The sequence below is a fragment of the Solanum dulcamara genome, chromosome 5 (genome assembly GCF_947179165.1).
Source record: "Solanum dulcamara chromosome 5, daSolDulc1.2, whole genome shotgun sequence".
Taxonomy (NCBI): domain Eukaryota; kingdom Viridiplantae; phylum Streptophyta; class Magnoliopsida; order Solanales; family Solanaceae; genus Solanum; species Solanum dulcamara.
The window spans coordinates 53,518,612-53,538,689 of record NC_077241.1 but is presented as its reverse complement, the minus strand read 5'-3'; positions in this window follow the sequence as shown (position 1 = coordinate 53,538,689).

Sequence of the window (20,078 nt, the reverse complement as noted above, 5' to 3'; positions counted from 1 at the left end):
CGTCGATTCCATTGAGTACGGAATATTGTTTTCAGTTGGGTAGCATAGTTCATTTGTGTCGACGGGATTCTCAATGAGTTTCAACCTCCGTTGCGGGACTTGTTTCCCTTGGTGAAATGCACCAGCACAGCTACTAGTGCACCTCAAATTTACTCTCCGCGTTCGCGGGCCCGTGGCCACATTCGCGGGCCTCTGGCCGCATTCGCAAAGGTAGAGTATTTTTCTCTCCATATTGCGTTAGTGGAGGTATAGGTGGTTGTACTCCGCATTCGCAGAGAACATTGAGGTGCCTGGCAGTGAGGTCTTTTAAGACCCGATGCCGACCCTTTTCTCTCTATTTCCAATATTTCAAAATATGATTTTAGGAGTAAATCTTGATCGTTTTCGATTATTTTTGTTCCGATGAGTTGGGGTTTCTTGTGGTAACATTCCGAGACCTTTCTCCATCCTAAGAACCTTGTAAATTTTGCATAAACTTCATTATTTCCTGCATTTTTACACTATTCTAAGGATTGAAATTGGTTGGGTTGTTTGAGATCTTTCGGTCCTCGAAATGTGCCCATTTTTGTGGCATAATTTCCTTGAGTTATTTGGAACCTTGTGACGAAGTTGGTTTTTCAATTTCGTGCGCGGGTCCCAATATCAAATTTTGACCCAATTTTTTGTTCCATTGTAATTATAGCAATATGGGTGTCGTTGGCCTTGATTTGATATGTTATTCAATAATTTGATAGAGTGTCATCATTTGGAAGCAGCCCAAAAAGGAAAGACTCAAATTTAGCAGTTCGGGTGCGGTTTTGGCTTTGAGGTAGACTATGGCTTATTGCTTTCAGAGTTGGCTTGGCTAGAATTGGTATATATTTTTAGTGGTAATGCATGATTAGGTTGGTGATTTAGGTGTTTATAGTCATATAGGAGTTGGGAGATGATGCTCATCGTTAGTGAATGGTTTGGGGTTTTAGCCATGGAATCCTTAGCCTAGGTGATATCTTGGCTTGCTTATATCGACTAAAATCCTTAGAGCTTGCTCCTATTTGAATTGAACATAGAATGTCGTTTGTTTGAGTAGTTTGATTTTGGTTGCCGATTGGTGTGATATCGGTGTATGTCTATATCTTGTTTGTTTTTAATATAGAAGTGTTGGGCCCGAGGCCATATTTTTGGTACACCGGAGTCTCATATTAGTGATTTGTCACCTTTAACTGAATTTTTACTCAACTCGAGGGGTATATGATTTTTGACTTACTACTTTTATTGATTTGCCTCGTCGTGTTAAAGATCCTTTTTAAAGAATAAAATGGTAATTTCGAGATTTTTGGTTTATAAATAAGTGGGATGATTTAACGGAAATATCAGTGATATTTTAATTATTGCAATCCTATTGGAAAACTCGAGGTGTGAATTTTGGGTGGCCCATTGATATATACATCTCGAGTTATTATTATTATTACTACTTTTATTGAGAAGCTCGAGTTGTGAATTGCGGGCACTTCATGATGCCCATGATACATATTTGGGTTACTATTATTATTACCATTATTGGAAAGCTCGAGGCATGAATTCCGGGCACTTCATGATATTATTGAGGATATTGAGCCTTAGCTACAAGGTTACATTGAGTATTCTTTTGGTATCTTTATCTGATGAGATTATTGATGTGTTTACCTGATCGGCCGGACTTCCTTGACTGTCGTATGATTATTTCAGTGCTCTTTCCCCGTATTTGTAGTTTGTATTCTTCTCTTATTGTTATTAGTATCCTCGTGCTGCTTAATATATATTTTATTCTTTCTTAGCTCGTTCGGACTATGATGCCTACTAGGTACCCCACGCTTTGGTACTCATAGTATACTTTTGCATCTTTGATGCATCTCCTAGTTCGAGCCACCCTCAAAGCATGCCTGATCATCCATAGCGGTGCCAGTTCTAGATTGTGGTGAGCTCCCGATATTCAGAGACTTGCTACATTCCCTCATTTTCTCTGACTCCTAGTATACTTCTGCATCTTTGATGCATCACCAAAAAGATATCGTCCTACATTTCAAGGTAAGGACAATAAACATGAGCTATTGTAGATTCACTAGCTAGAGTTAATTAAGACTAAGTTCTATGAGAGCACGTAGTTATGGGATAAGATATTGCTACTAGAGACCCAACTTCTACTAATGAGAGCATCATCATCCCAATATTCGCTTGGTGCTAGGTAAACTCTAAAAAAGAATAGGTATAGTCATAATATACTCATAAAAAATGGAAATAGACTTGTAATACCAAATTCATCATAAATATGTGAAAATCATAAGAATAGCTCCTTTAACAAATCATGATATCATCACATTCTCATAATGATACTTATCTAAGCATCAAAAATCATGATAAGCTCGTTCATAGAAAAATCATGAAAAACCTTCATGATAGGAATTCTTTACTTGAAGTATCCTTTGTCTTCATAAAAAATCATATTGATACTTTATATAAATTCATCCTTGAAATCATAGTTCATAAATTCATGTTGCATGCATAATTCATATAAATAATTCATAATCAAAAAACATGCATGACGCATGAGTTTACGTAAAATTAATCAAAAACATGTTATTAAGATCCATTGATGCATAATAAGATCATTGAGATTGTATAAAATCTTAATTGATTGAACCCAATATGAAAATCATAAAAACCTAGGGTTTAGAAAGAAATCCTAAAAGTGGAATTGAGTGTACTTTGGGACTCCATGAATGGAAGAAGATCCATGGATGAAATTCCCACATACTTCAATGAAATCTAGCCTTAAACCTTGAATAGGAGACTTGATTTCTTTGGAACCCTAGATTTTTGTAGAAGATGACTTAAGAGAGAACCCTTTGAGTTCCTCAGAGAATTTTAGGAGAATGGGTGTGAATAAGGAAATTTGAAGGGTTTGCATAGATATAGATCATGCAATGTAATATAAAATAACGTAGCTTAGGTGTTAAATGAATGGGAAATATCCAAATAACCCTAGGAATTAAATTGATGGGCCAAAATATAGGGGCTTCTACGGACCATAGAAACCTATACGGCCAGTAGAGACCGTCCATAAAAATCACCTTAGGTTTGTGAGTATCTAAACCCAAGTTCTATGGGACCTTTCGACGGCCCATAGATACTTATATGACCCATACAAACACTCTGTAGACCCATTATTATGAAGATCCAACTTTTTGATTTTCTATAAGACCCTAAAAGTCAAAAAGTCGAATCAAAAGGAAAACTCAAGAAAATGTTGACTGAACTCAATTTTACAAATCCCTCTACGACTCATAGCTATTCCTAAAACTCATAGGTATGAGTCATAGAGTGAACCCTTGTGCTGTTCAGGACGATACTATAAGACCCTGGAAGTCAAAAAGTTCGAACCAAGGAGAAATTACTCAAAATATGGACTGGACTCAAGATTATGACTACTCTATGATTTTTAGAGGTTCCTACAACTAGTACAACGAGTCATACAAGGAGTCCTTTAACTTGTTCGGGATAATCCTCTAAAGAAGTTCTTATGACTCAACTAGACGAGTCGTAATAATGATTCATTTCAAAATATCACAGACCCTTACACTTGCAAGTTTTCAGATATGTAGGACGAGTGAACTTTATGACTCTTAGTCCTTTTGACAAGTCATAGACATGACTCGTAGGTAAAGATCAGAGACCCCAAAATCAGGGTCTTTCCAAACCTGGAAGACAAGTCTAGTTGACAACTCATAATCATGACGAAGAGTCATAACCATGACTCGTATTCTCAACTTCATAGGATTTGATATCAGACCTTCATCGAGCCTACAATGATGTCTCAAGTCTATAAGTCATAGACTTGAGAAGGACTCATAAAACCTCAGTCGTAGATCCAAATCAGAGTTTTAATGAAGGGTATTTTGATCTTTTTCCAAAGTTCAGTTCAAGAAACCTAGACTCTATTATTGCCAAGTTCAAGCCTATAAATACCCAACCCTTCAAAATCCCCCCTATTCTAAATCACTCTACAAATTTCTCTAAGGCAAGATCGCAAATCCTTCTAAGCTCTCCTTCAAATTCCAAGGTAGGGTTTCAAAAGCTTTTAGATTTTTCTTCAATTTCTGAGTAAATTCACTAAGGTATGTGGGGATTGATCCATGGTTTCCTTTAAACCATGGAGTACAATGGTTTTCTCAAAGTTTTCTTCAATTTTCAATTGTCTATTAACCCTAGTTTTGATAAATTATATTGGGTTGTTTTAATTTTGTTTTTAGATGTTATTAATGATCATTATAAGTATGTTTTTACATAAATTGCATGATTTCAAGTTGAATTATAAATGTCCATGCATTAGCGTATTTCAATCATGATTTTGAAGTTCAAAGATTAGTTTATATGAATTATGATTATGAAGTTCTATGATTTTCCAAAGAAAATCTTTAATGAATGAAGTTGAGATTCATGATAAATGTTGAAAGTAATGATGATGATCAATTATGATCAAAGAAAGCTATGATGGTGTGATAAGTACAATTCTCACACAAAGCATGTTTAGATGGTTATAGGTATGTATACGGGGGTCTAGGTAGGACCCCAGTCGCGGCCTACGGGGTTGGGTCATGACAAAAGTAGTATCAGAGCAGTTTATCCTTGGAATATCTACAGACCTTATCTAGTAGAGTCTTGTTTATCAGTGTGTTGTGCACCACATCTATAGACAGAAGGCTACAGGAAATTTAAGATGTTACCTTTCTTTCATATCTAAGATCGTGCGATAGAGCCGAGTTATAGGGAATGAAATTCCTCATACTAACTTGTGATTTTAGCATAAGAATAATATCGATAGAAGGAAGTAACTGACGATATTGGAAGTTACAAAGCACGCAGGTAAGCAAAGGCATGAAGGACCTATGTCAGGTAAGGTGTTGCAATACAATTGATATATAAAATTAGAAAATGAAAGGAAAAGTATACAGGAAAGTGCAACAGGTGTAGTTTGAGGGGACATACGAGGTAAGTCCATTTTTACACTGCTAATATGGGTGACCTGTGTGGCTACGATATGATACGATACGAATATATATATGTGTACCCTAGAGTCATTTTTGGTATTTTCTGCGTGCAGGTGTTGAGATAGTAAAAAATACAGAGGAAACTCTTCCTAAATTTTCCTAGAAATAAGAAGAGAATGAGATATAGGGTTGTAGTATTTCTTGAAAGGTTGTGCTCACAACAATGATGAGATTTACTAAATGAGTATGGCTGACCACGAGAAATAAGTTAATTGCTGAATTAATGGCAATAGAAACTAGGAGGTCGATACTAGTATAGTAGAACAAAGTTGGAAAGGACCTATAAGCCAAAGAAGATGACTCAGAGAGGACTGATAGATTGGGATAAAACGATATAGTAAGGCATCTCCTGAATTGATACATAGGGATAAACTATGACAAGTTATAGTTGAAAGAAGTAACAGTATGATTACGACAAGAGTGCAAGGGAAAAAGGATTATGACGGAAGTGAAGTGTTAATAAGATAGCTTGTGAAACATTAAGGATAAGACTAACTAAGAAGGGTAAGTAGCCCATAGTAAGAATTGTGAAGAAATCCAAACGGTATTATACTATGGGACTAAATGCGAACAGGGTACCAGGTGAATATAACAAAAAATGTTATGAGAATAAGTAAAGCTTGGTAAGGAAATAACTAGAAGGTATGACGTGGTCCATGCGAATGGAATGTAAGGATAGGTGTGAAATAGAAAAGCAAGCTATGGAACAAATAAGGAATATTTATCAAGTTCTGTAAGGAAAGTTTCGAATAAAGGTTATGTTATAATGAAAAGGATAGCTAGTGCAAAGAAATAAAGAGTAATATGGAATTCCTTGCGCACAACAAAAAATAGATATGAGCTGGAGGAATAATAGAGAAGTTCTAATAGAGGCACTTAAGATTGATATGATTAATTAAGTATGAGTATCGAATAAAAAGGGAAATAGACAGTTACGAACTGAAGATATAGTACGATGAAAAAGTAATAAGACAAGGCCACTACTATAACGAAGTTGATATGGTTTTAAGGAGGATTAGAAGTGAGCCTTAAGCATATGACAAAGATGAAAGTTCAGGAGGCATAAAGAAGTATTGTGTATATGTGACTCCACCTTGATGATTAGTGAGATCCTACAAGGAGAAGGAATGTCGATTTGCAGAACAACTGCTGCATTACGAGGTTATTAGAAGAGTAAGTGGTATCTACTGGAATAAGGTTAGTATAATGACGGAGCTTGAAACACAAATCATCAAAGTATAAGCACTCTCGAGTGGAGAATTTGAACCAATTAAGAGCCCGCACTAATTACTGATTGGGATGAATGGAATGTGGCTTTGAATGCACTGCTACATTATGGATATTACTCGAGTATCAACCATTAGATGAGATTTTATACGATACATTGCGAATACTAAAGCACCTTATGGTTGTGTTAGGATTTCCTATAAAGGCAACCTAATGTATGGATTATTTAACAGAAAATGTAGATATGGTGTGGCACGTTAAATATGTTGGAGTAGAATCATTCGCGTATGACATGGGTACACCCTAAAAAGGGGGAAGTGGACAAGAGAAGTACAAGCATAAGAGAAAATAAACTGACGCTATCGTATATAAATGGGAACGCTTAAATTCCAAACGAGACCCCATAAGGGATGGAAGCGATCATATCCACACTAATGCACCAGATTCCATCAAAACTCTAAAGTTAAGTGTGATTGGGTGAGAGTAGCATTGGGATGGGTGACCCCCCGAGAAGTAAAAAAGGGAACGAAACAAGTATGACAAAAAGAGATTGTAAGTGCGTGTTAGTACAATGACACATATAGAACAGAGTAAGCCAAGAGCAGAAAAGACTATGACTAAATTGGAACGCACCTCGTGGAAATGGAACAAGAATAATTATGTAGCCTACGAGCATTGGCATACTAAGAGTAAGATCAAGTGATTACTCAATAAAAAGAAATCAGTAATAGCAATGTGACTGCCATACTTAGAATCTATTCAAGGAAAGTGAAACATGGTTCGAAGCAGAACTATTAAGCTATAATTGGTATTAAGGACAAAAGCCATGGCCGAGCCCTGACCTCGAATGAAGGAGGTGAGCCACTAGTATAGCGATGCTAAGGCATTTTCTGAATTGCTCTAAGTACCTACACACATTTGTGTAAGAACTACTACATAATGTATGGTAATAAAACCGGAAAAAAGAGGAGTTGGATAGCATACCTAAAGTGTTACAAGTTGGATTAAGAGAAGTTGTATTATAGCTTAAACGAAGTGGAGCATCAGAGGCTTGATATCCTGTTATGGGGGATAGGAATCCCAACTCGGAAATGGAAGGCAATTAAGGTAGGTTATAGTGCAAGCTGACCTCGCACTCTACGGAAGTATAAGTTTATATAGGTTATGATAGATAAAGCTGCCTATGAGTGGGACCTACTGTCCGGTTTGAAATAATATATTTAGTTTTCATAGATCAATGCTCCGCAAGTATATAGACGACCCTCCCAGAATATTTCCCATGGATGAGGTCTACGTAATAGGGAGTTATCCTTCGAGGGGCAACCTATTGCCATCCTGGATCGGCAGATTAAAAGGGTTGCGAAGTAAGGACGTAGCTTTTGTCAAGGTGCCGTGGAGGAATAAGAATCATGAAGAAATAACCTGAGAAACTGAAACGGACATGAAACACACGTATCCGTACCTATTTCCAATGTCTACAGGTAAACCCCCACTCTTGGAACTCGTATATTAATTACTTGGATGAAAATGTATGTTATTGCAATAGAAAGGAATCTCCCTACAGTTTGTATAAAGTCTTAAGGGAAGGTTTATTCAACATTCGGGGATGAATGTTCTAAAGAGGGGAAGGATGTTACACCCCACGCTCTCGAGCTCGGAATATCTCTTAAGTTCTTTGGACATTATCATATGAGCCGGATAAGCTACGACACTATCAAATGACTCTAAGGAAAGGAGAATGTGTTACCCCATAGTAGAGAAGGTTGGAAATAGAGTCATAAGAATCCGGAAGGAATTGGAGGCCAAATAATGAGTCGTAGGACTCGATTTAACTACGTAAGCTACCAACTTAGATTTCTTACATACTTGACCTACTTGAGGACATACTAAGATTACATAGCATGGATTACATAGGCTCCTAAAATAAGACGAGATTATGAACCCATGAGGAAGGAGAAAAGATGAGACGTGGCAGACAATGGAGGAGTGACATGTGTCAGCACCTCAAGAAAGTAGGTGACCCACCTACTTAGGGTCAAGTAGGTGACCCACCTACTTGGGAGGTGGGGCCCACAAGGACATGTGGCAACCTAGGGGTAAGGCATGGATCCGTCGCCCAATAGGGGATGGACACATGTCACCCTATGGGGATGACATGTGTCTCCTCCTAAGACCACATATATATGTATATAGGGACTTATACTTCAGTTCTATCCAAAAATCTGCAGCAAAAGCAAAGGAAAAGAAACCCTAAAAGCTAAAGGAAAAGGGTAATGGCTTAAGGAGAAAAAAAGAGGTATATCCCGATTTTGCTCCATAAATTATTTAGATAAGGTATTATTCTATCAAGTGGAGGTGGTTAATAATGTAACTTACCTATTTGGGGCAGCAAAAATGAGTAACAAGCAGCCACAACATTTCAGCCGCGTCAAGGAGGTTCCGAAGTTAATCTTCAGCAAGTTTGGGAAGCCATATGATAAGCTATGGCTTGATTCTCTTCTCCCACGTTTTGTTAAGGATTTGTAAATTTAATTAGGGTGTTAATAATGTGAATTTAGGGTTTGTAGAATCCCCAAACGGACAACAAATAGTCTACACAGTTTCAGTGCGACTAGAGAGGTTCCGAGGCGAGTTTTGGCTAATTTCGGGCAAGGTAAGACTTCTTCTTTAAATTTTGACTTTATGGGGTTTTTATTTACGTTATTATATACCTTTTATACTGATTTAAGTATAAAAAAGGTCGTGGAAATGCTCGACAATAGAAACAATTGAAAGTGAAGTCGCCGTAGTTAAATTGTAGTCAAAATGGGGTGTTGTGCATGTGGGGTGCTGCTGCAGGTGTGTGGTGATGTGTTGCAGGACATAAATGTATTTTAAAAGGGGTTTGGGTGCTTCTTTTTGCATCCACACGACCTCTCATTTCATATAATTAAAGGTTTTGTGAAACAAAGACTAGAAACCCTATTTTGGTAATACAATTTTCAGCAAGTTGGGTGGAGTTTATATTGTGTAATGTTTCCATGTTTTACTTGTATATGAGCTGCAGGTTGTTTTTGTTGGTTGGATGTAGTAATTAGGTATGTAATTGGGAATTGGATAGGGTATATTATAGGAGAGATGCTGCCAAATATCCGGTAACTCTTTAAATGAGTTAAGGAACTAGTCGAAGAGGCGAGAGAGGAAATGACATATGTGAATACTAAGGTGCAACCGAAGGCGCTGAAAAGTTTAAGGTTATTGATAATCGCCTTACTTCCATGTTGAATAGGTTTGGAGGACGACGTCGTGGATGTGATTAAGAAAAGTCCATATGAGGTATGTGAACTTTCTTTTGGCATGTTTTTGGAATAAGTATGTAGAGCTATCTTTCTTTTCTTTTGGCATGTCTTAGATGTAAGTTATGAATGATATGAATATGATATTTTGGATTTAATCCATTCATAAATCCCTGAATATAAGTCGAAACTCTCATTTACTTTTTGATGTTAGAACTTCTGCAATAGCTGGGTTGTTGCCTTTAAGTCTTCTATGTGATGAAAAGTAGCACATGTAAAGCCTATCTCTTCTTTCCTTTAGAATGGCTTAATTTAAGTAAAATGATATATGATATGGGTTTAGAGGTAATTCCATTTATGAGCTCTGAGTGTAACTCGTGACTTGTAGTCACTTATGAACATTAAGAGTCTGAAAGTAGTCAAACTACTATTCTCGAGCCTGCTATATAATGGATAGTAAGTGGAGGTACCAGCTCCTCCTTTTAAAGCCTCTGAAATGATAAATGCGTCTGATTGCATAAGTTGAGTCTTTGACTAGATAAATTATGTTTCTGATTACATAGACTATATTTTTGATTGGATAAATTGTGTGGCATTATCTTGATGCATGTTTGTGATCCCTGAAGCCCCAACTGATGTAAGCCCTAATGACATCTAAAGGGGTACCTCGGATAATTACTCCCCTGGTCTTCAGGTGACAGTTTACTTGAGTGTTTCATCGAGTCTCAAATAATAACTTAGTTGCATATAGTTTCTTACTACTCTACTCATGCATACTGTAACCCATCCTTCCTCGATTCCCATGATGGGCCGAGAACGTTATCGTGCACAGTTTTACTACTTCTTTCACCGCGTCTCAGGCCGGATATATACATCTCCACGCACGAGAAGATGATTTTGTACGTGAGGTGTGATATATGTTATATGTTATGACGATACGATTATTCACCGAGTCCCAAGCCGGCTATAATATGATGGTATATGTGGTAAAATAAGGAAGGAACACCGAGTCCCTCCCTAGAGGGCTGGATACAATATGTATATTATGATGGTACGCTATAGACGTACACCACTCCATTCACTAAGTCCCTTACTAAAGGGACGGATACTTTATGTAGGCATGCATATGAGATTAGAGTGATACATTTGTGACCTCGAGCCTTGTAGTGAACTGGATGTAATATGACAACATACATGATAAGATTATATCGTATACGATGATATGATGAAATGAAATACATGATGATACGATGACATGTGAATATGATATTACCCATAGTTCAGTTTGGTTATATTTGAAAGTTACGTATACGGGGGTCCAAGTCAGACCCCAGTCGCGGCCCATGGGGTTGGGTCATGATAGAAGTTGTATCAGAGCAGTTCGTCCTTGGGTTGTCTGCAGACCATGTCTAGTAGAGTCTTGTTTATTGGTGTGTTGCATGCCACATCTATAAACAGGAGGCTACAGGACATTTAGGATATTACTCTTCTTTCATATCTAAAGATCGTGCATTAGAGCCGAGTCATAGGAAGTGAAATTCCTTATACTAACCTCTGATTTCAGCAGAAGGACAGCATTGATAGAAGAAAGTGACTGATGATATTAGAAGTTACCAAGCACGCAGGTAAGACAAGGCACGAAAGATATATGCCAAGTAAGGTATTGAAGTATGATTGAAATATAATGTTGAAAACTGAAAGGAAAGTAGACAGGAAAGTGTAAGAGATGCAGCTCGAAGTTGGACATACGAGGTAAGTCCATTATTTTTATATTATTATTGATATTGAAAGCCCTGTGTGGCTGCGATATGAGGTGATATTGAAAGACTTGTGTGGTTGTGATGTGAGATGAATATATATGTTGGCCTTGTGAGGCAGTGTTGGTATTTCCTTCATGCAGGTTTTGGGGATAGTTACAAAATATAGAGGAAACTCTGTCGAAATTCTCTTAGAACAGGAAAAGGAAATAATAAGATTCGGCAAGAAAAGGAAACTTAGCCCAAACTACATTAGAACTTATCAAGTTTCTCGTAAGATAGATAAAGTTACTTGTAAATTGAACTTACCACCTGATTTGGAAACCATACGCCCAGTCTATCAGATATGGATGCTTCGCAAATATACTGGTGATCCACCAGAGTATGTCCCATAAATGAAGTACATGAAATGGGAGAGTTACCCTACAAGGAGAAACTTATTGCCATCTTAGATTGGCAAATTTAAAGGTTATGAACTTAGTACGTGACTTCCGTCAAAGAAGTGTGGCAAAACAAAAATAAAGGGAGGGGATGACCTGAGAAGTCAAAAAAGAGATTGAGGACAGATACTTATACTTGTTCCCTATATCCAAGGGTAATTTGAACTCCTAAATGGAGTGGATGGAGACTGTTATAGAGAACGCCCAAATCTCCCTGAAACCCTATAAGACAAGTTAACATTCGAGGACGAATGTTCTCAAGAGGGTAAAGATTTATATCCCGTACTTCTGTACCTTGAGACGTGTTCGTAAGCTTCTTGAAAATTGCCATGTGATCCCTATTATCTATCACGTTACCAAATAACTCTAAGGAAGGGAGGATGTGATGCCCCGTGATAGTGAAGATAAGAAATAGAGTTATAATTATTTGAAAAGAGTTGGAGGCCAACTAACAAATCATGGAACTCGACTTGCTTGCATAAGCTACTAACTTAGAAGTCCTACACACTTAAGCTACTTGAGTATACGTCGAGCTTAAGTAGCAAGGAGTGCATAGACTCTTAAAATGAGACGAGATGACGAACCTATGAAAGGGAGCAAAAACTAGTTTCCAAACTTACGAAAGTAAAGCAAGTAGTTGACAAGCAAGCAGGTGACAAGAAAGCTGGTGACAAGCAAGAAAGTGACTCACCTACTTGGGATGGACCCCATGCTTCCATGTGGCAGCTTTGGATTGGAAGCATGGACGAGGTGGCACCCTAGGAGGCTGCCACGTGTCACCCCTAGGGGGATGCCATGTGTCACCTCCTAAGGAGGTGTATATATACATTTTTTCTGACTCTTAATTCATTTTCCATCCAAAAACATTAGTCAAAGAAGAGGAAAAATGTGAACAACCCAAAAAGAACAAGGCAACCACGGTTTTGAAGAATTAAAGGTGAGTTCTTCGATTCTTCTCCGTGAATTAATTATCTACGGTATTCCTAAAGTACGTCAAGGTGTATATATATATTTTATGATGCCTACGTAACCATACCTTCAGCTTTACACTTGGAACAAACAAGAAAAAGTGTGAAAGAAGAAGAGGAAAACGTTAGAGGACAAGAAGAGGAGCTACGGGTTTGGGGCTGCCAAGGTAAGACTCAGAGTTTCGTTCCGTGAATTAATTATTTAAGGTATCTATCAGTTATGTAATGGTGTTTTAGAACATAAAATTCCAATTTGGGGGGAAAAGGGGCACAAACAGTCCGCCCCAATTCAGCATACCAAGAAGTTTCCGAGATGCAGTTTTGGCAAGCTTTGGCCAATTTCGGGTAAGGTGAGACCTTTCCCTTAAAATTGGGGTTTATGGTTTTTTTATGAAGTGTATTATATGTTTTTTAAGTGTATAGAAACGTGAAAACATCATAGAAACGCTTGACGTTCGAAACAAACTAAATTGGAGTCGCTATAGTTGAATTATTGTCGAAGTAAAGTGTTGTGCTTGTGGTGTACTGCTGCAGGTGTGTGGGGGTTTTTTGTAGGGCCTAAATGTGTTCTAAAATGTGTGTGTATGATTCTGGTTTCAGCCACACAACCCCTCATTTTGTATAATTAAAGTCTTTGCGAAGAAAAGACTAGAAACCCTATTTTGATGTCGTAATTTTCAGCAAGTGGTGTGGAGCTTCTATTGCGTGATGTCGCCATGTTTTGTGTGTATATATTCTGCATGATGTTGTTGTTGGTTGGCTTTAGTGATTAGGAATGTAATTGGAAATTTGGATAGGGCATGTTATAGGGGAGGTGCTGCCCAATTTTCGTTAACGCCTTAACTAATTAAAGAACTAGTCGAGAAGATGAACAAGGAAATAGATTCCATGAATACTAAGGTGCAACTTAAGATGCTGGAAAGTCAAGAGTGGTTTATATTCTTATTACTTCCGTTTTGAATAGGTTCAAGGGACGACGAGGCGAACGTGACAAGGAGTAACTCATAAGAGGTATGTGAAGCTTTCTTTTGGCATGTTTTTGGCATAAGTATGTAAAGCTATTCTTCTCTTATTTTGGCATGGCTTAGACGTAAGTAATGAATGATATGTATATGAGCTTGGGGTAATTTCATTCATAAATTCCAAGCATGAGCCATGAGTTTCATTGACTTCGTGATATTAGAACTCCTGTGGTAGTTGAGTTGTTGCCTTTTAGGGCTTCTATATGATGGAAGGTAGTATGTGTAAAACCTATCTCTTCTTCCCTTTGGAATGTCTTAAATGTAAGTGAATTGAGATATTATATGAGTGTAGAGGCAGTTCCAGTTGTAAGTTCTAAGTATAACTTGTGACTCGAGTTCACTCCTAAATGCTAAGGGTCTTGAAGTAGTTAAACTACGACCCTCGAGCCTTCTATAGGCTAAATAGTGATTAGGTGTGTAAGTTCCTAAATCTGGAGTCTCTTAGGCATATTTATGATAATGGTTGGGGGATGTCTGATATGTTACCAAGTCTTACGTGCACGTATATACATTGTTATGTGATATGTGGATCGGGGCATCGTTCCTCGGCACTAATATATGATATGCATACATACGGATCAGGCCATCGTACCTCGGCACTAATATATGAGATACGGATTGGGCCGTCATACCTCGGCATTATCATACGATATATATGGATCGGGCTGTCGTACCTTGGTATTATTATACAATATATATGGATCGGGCCATCGTACTTTGGCATTATCATATGATATATATATATATGGATCGGGCAGTCATACCTCGGCATTATCATATAATATACGGATCGGGCCATCATTCCAAGGTATTATTACATGATATATAGATCGGGCCATCATTCCTCGGTATGTGCTTTATATATATATGGATCGGGCTGTACGTTCCACAGTGCTAATAATATGCATATGCCTATCATGATAGATGATGTATTTGTAATATCGAGTTCCCGAGCGGGCCAGATATGGTACGTGATGATGGTATATAGGACTTTATTTTGTGAGGTGCAGGTACAGTACCCTATTAAATGCTATACTTGGTTTCCTACATCCCTCTTTCAGTTGTTATCTCAGTTATATTATGCTTATATACTCAGTACATGTATCGTACTGACCCTTCTTTCTTCGGGGGCTGCATTTCATATCCGCAGGTACAGATATTCATTTTAGAGATCCGCTAGCTTAGGATTTCCGCTCACCTATGATTGGAGGTGCTCCACTATTCTGGAGCCTAGTTTGTTTTGTACTGATCCTCCGGTGTATATATGTATTTATTTATTCAGGAGTACGGCGGGGGCCCTGTCCCTCCATATGTTACCGTACTAGTCTTAGAGGTCTATAGACATGTATATATGGGTTGTTCATGAGTTTATTTCGGATGTGCCTATATGGCACGTTGTAAATGTTTTTCCGTTATGGAAGCCTTGTCGGCTTGCATTCTCTTTCATGATATGATATGAATGAAGGAGGTTACATGAACATGAAAAAATTTTAACCCATTGAGGTTTTTGTGAGCAGTATCACATTATACATAGTCTAATTTGACTAAAGTTGATAGGTAGGTACACGGGGGTCCAGGTCGGACCCCAGTCGTGGCCTACGGGGTTGGGTCGTGAAAGAAATTCTCGCCAAAGTTATGGATTCATACGAATCACTAAAGTTAATGAGCTACTCTAATGATTATTTTTATGATGATGTTTCTATATTTTAAATAAATTCTAATGGGATATTGATTAAACACCGAGAGGACTTCTAGGTGGGGTTCGATTCAGTAACGTAGTTAGTTACCCAAGGAAATCCTAGTAGTAACCTAAAGTACCAAACTACGTTGCCCACGTAGGTTTCCTTATGGCCTAGCTAGTGGATCCACATATAGATATTGAGGTTAAAGTTGTCTCAATGAGTCTACCTTGACAAGTAGCCTCTTTCTTCTTGATGTGGGAGTTACATCGGAGTCTATGTTATAGATCACATGGTATTAAGATGTCGGTTAAAGTTCTTATCCCACATTCAAGTTATATGCGAAGATGAAAGGTTTATTATGAAGTTTATGATGCTTGACCATAGTTTAGATGATATTTCAAATGCTTTAAGTTAATTCATGCTCATTATGTTGGTCATGCATATTATGTCATATTTCTTACATTCGTTTACTTTTTCATACATATATCACATATTAGTACCTTCTATGTGCTAATATAAATTTTGCCTACATTGTCTCATAATATAGAAGCGGACGAAGACCATCCTATTCGTGGCTAGAGTTGTTTAAGTTCTCTAAAGTTTGTGAGTCCTTATTCATCAGGGACATAGCTTTTCCTTCATATGGCTACTTTGACTATCTCTTATATTTCGAGTGAACTAGGAACTTCTCCTAAGCCCACATGAAAGTCTAGTATAGAGGCTTGTTTAGACATTTGAATTGATGTAAGTCCATTTTGGACATTGAATTGTGTATTTCTATTCCTTAGACTTGAAATTTTGAGTTGATTCTTCTGTTTATATTGTTATGTTCTTTACCTTATGAATAAGATGTATACTAAGATGGCTTGATTGGGATCCTTACGGTTTCTGAGTACTATGTCTCGTCTAGTCCTTAGGTTTAGGTTATGACACATCCTCCATAGGACGAGTCATAGTCCTATTGATGGGTCATAAGTTTGACTCGTAACAAATCTTTACAGACTCATATTTGTGCAGGTTCTCATACATGCAGGATGAGTTAGATGTACGACCCCTAAACCCTTTGACGATTTATAAGGATGACTCATAGATAAAACTTCAAAGATTTAAGATTTCACGGAGTCTCAGACCTACAGGACCACTCAAGATGATGAGGTGTAGAAGTTATTATGACTTGTAGAATTTAATTTATGGTTCCAAAATTCAAGTTTAATTAAGGGTAATGTTTTCTTTTTCCCAAGTTCAGTTCAATGAATCTAGACACTTTTATGGCCAAGTGTTAAGCCTATAAACACCCAATCTTTCAAATTCCCCTTCTATTCTAAATCATTCTCCGAAATTCTCTAAGGCAAAACTAAGCAATTCTCTCAAGGTTCTTCTCCAAATTCCAAGGTAGGGTTTCAAGTGAAATCAGTTTCTTCTGCAAATTTCTAAGTCAATTCACTAATATATGTGGGGATTAATCCATGGGATCCTTTCACCCATGTAGTCTTAAGGTTTTCCTCAAAATTCTCTTTAATTTCATTGGTTTTCTAACCCTAGTTTTGATTAATTGCATTGGGTTGTTTCAATTATGTTTTAAATTGTTATCAATGATCATTATAAGTGTGATTGTACATTAATTACATGAGTTCAAGTTGAATTATGAATGTCCATGCATAAAGCTATTTTCAATGATGATTTACATGAATTATGATTATGAAGTTCAATAATCTTCAAAGAAAGTTCTATGAATGAAGTTGAGATTTATGATTTGATGATGAAAGTTATAATGATGATCAATGACGATCTAAGAAAAGTTATTATGGTGTGATAAGGAAAATTCTCACATAAATCATGATTTAAGATTGTGATAAGGACAATTCTCATCAAAGTTTATGGATTCTTATGAATCACTAAAGTTAATGAGCTACTCTAATGATTACTTTCATGAGGATGTTTTAATGTTTTAATGAATTCCATTAGGATATTGACTAAGCACCGAGAGGAATTTTAGGTGGGGTTCGGTCCGATAATATAGTTAGTTACCCAAGGGAATGCTAGTAGCAACCTAAAGTCCCAAACTATGTTACCCTCATAGGTTGCCTCCATAGCTCAGCTAGTGAATCCACATATAGCTCTTGATGTTAAAGTTGTTTTCTCAAGAAGTCTACCTTGGCAAGTAGCCTATCTCTTCTCGATGTGAGAGTTACATCCGATTTCATGTTATAGCTCACATGGTATTAGATGTTGGTTAAATTTCTTATCTCATATGAGTTATATGCAAAGATGTAAGTTTTACTATGAAGTTTTATGTATTATTGACCATAAGTTTTCATGTGATCTCAAATGCTTTTAAGATTTATTCATGTTCATTTATGATTGGTCATGTATCCTATGGAATATCGCTCACTTGCTATTACATGTTCATGTATACCTCACATACTTAGTACCTTCTATGTACTAATACATATTTTGCCTACATTGTCTCATAATGTAGGGCTGGAAGATACTCACTCTCCTCAAATTTGTGGCTAGAATTGACTTAGCATTCTTGATTTGTGATTGGTGAATCCTCATTCAACAAGAACGAGATTTCCTTTATTATGTTGCTTTGACTTTCTTCTATGATTCGGATAAGCTATGAGCTTGTTCTAAGCCCCCATCAAAGTCTACTATAGAGGCATGTTTAGCATTGAAAAAAACTTGATGCAGTCCATTTTGGACATTGGGATTGAGTTTACTTTCCTTTGACTTGTATGTTGAGTTGATTCTTCCGCTTATTTCATTGTGTTCATTTACCTTATGTATGTGATGTATGCTAAGATGGCTTGGTTAGGATCTATTATGTTCTCGATCATCATGCCACTTCTAGTTACTAGGTTTGGGTCGTGAAATTTTTCCTTTTATGACCCACTCTTATAATTCGTAGAAAGCTATATGGTTCATATACCCTCTCGTCCTGCCAACTTTTTAAAACTCCAAGTCTCTGAATATCCATCTATGGCCCCTTCTATGAACTGTAGGACCTTATACAGTATGTATATGGGCCTCGTACAACAACTCTTGATCTTAAAGATATTTCCCGAGTATGGATCCATCTACCACTAACTTCTACAGAGCATGGGTACTTGAATGGTCCATAGATCCATTCATGAAAACTAACACCAAAAACTCTTGTACAATATTTTCCCTCTTTTTGACTTTCCAACTTCCAGGGACTTACAATATCTCTCTCCTTGGGTACATTCATCCCCAAATAGGACTCAAACTAGCATGAATAGAGTAGAAAAAGAGATCTAATAGCCCAACATTAATCCAAACATATCAAAATGCCAAAAACTGAGTAATAATCAACCCCAAGCTAAAAACATGACCTTTAAAAATTGATTTCATGAAAATACATGTATATGGAAACATGATAATAACTGAAACACATGAATTCAAAAGATTAATCAAGCGACACTAATACCTCGGACTAAAATAAAGCGGAGGGAAAGAGATGAGGATAACTGGACATCATATCGGCTTTGGGCTCCGATGTAGCACCTTCAACTAATTGGTTTCTCCAAAGAACTTTAACAGAAAAAACTTCTTTATTTCTAAACTTTTGGACTTGACAATTAAGAATCTCACCTAGAACCTCTTTGTAAGATAGGCTTTCTTTCACACTGACACTCTCCAATGGCACAATAGAAGTAGGATTACCAATAAAAATTTTCTAAAAAGAGACATGGAACATCGGATGCACCAATTCAAATTACGAAGTCAAATCCAACTCATAAGTCACCTTACCAAAATGCCTCACATTCTGATATGGGCCTATATGATAGGGACTTAGCTTACCCTTCTTACCAAAATGCATCACACCCTTCATAGGAGAGATTTTCAAGTAAATTCAAGTTCTCTTCTTCTCACATTTGAATAGGATTTCTATCGGCTTTGGACAGTCTTCAACCTCTCTCTAATGAGTCAAACTTTTTTCATAGCTTCACAAACAAACTAAGACCCTACCAAATCAACCTCGCCAACCTCAAACCTCCTAATAGGAGATCTACATCTCCTACCATCGAAAGCCTCGAACGGAGCCATTTGAATACTCGAATGATAGCTATTATTACAGGTGAACGCAATCAAAGGAAAATGGTCAACCCAATTTCCATTGAAGTAGATCACACAAGCTCTCTACATATTCTTCAAAGTCTAAATAGTCAACTCGGCTTGACCATTGATCTAAGGGTGAAAGTTGTACTAAGTTTCACTTAAGTACGAAGACCATTTTGAATTGATCTCCAAAACTGAAAGCTAAATTCAGTACCTTGGTATAAAATGATAGACAATTGGACACCATGCAACTTAACCAACTCTCAAATATAAATCTTAGCATAACCCTTAGTAAAATAAGTGGTCTTAATGAGAAGAAAATGCACTAACTTAGTCATTTGGTCTACAACAACCCAAATTGAATTAGGTTGCCTACGAGTACAAGGCAAACCGTAATGAAGTCCTTATTAAAATCCTCCCACTTCAAGTAGGAATCTCACCGTCTTTGGCTAAACATTATAGTCTTTGATACTCAACCTTCACTTGTTGACAATATGGACACTTAGCCACAAACTTTGCAATATTCTTCTTCATTTCATTCAACCAATAAATTTTCCT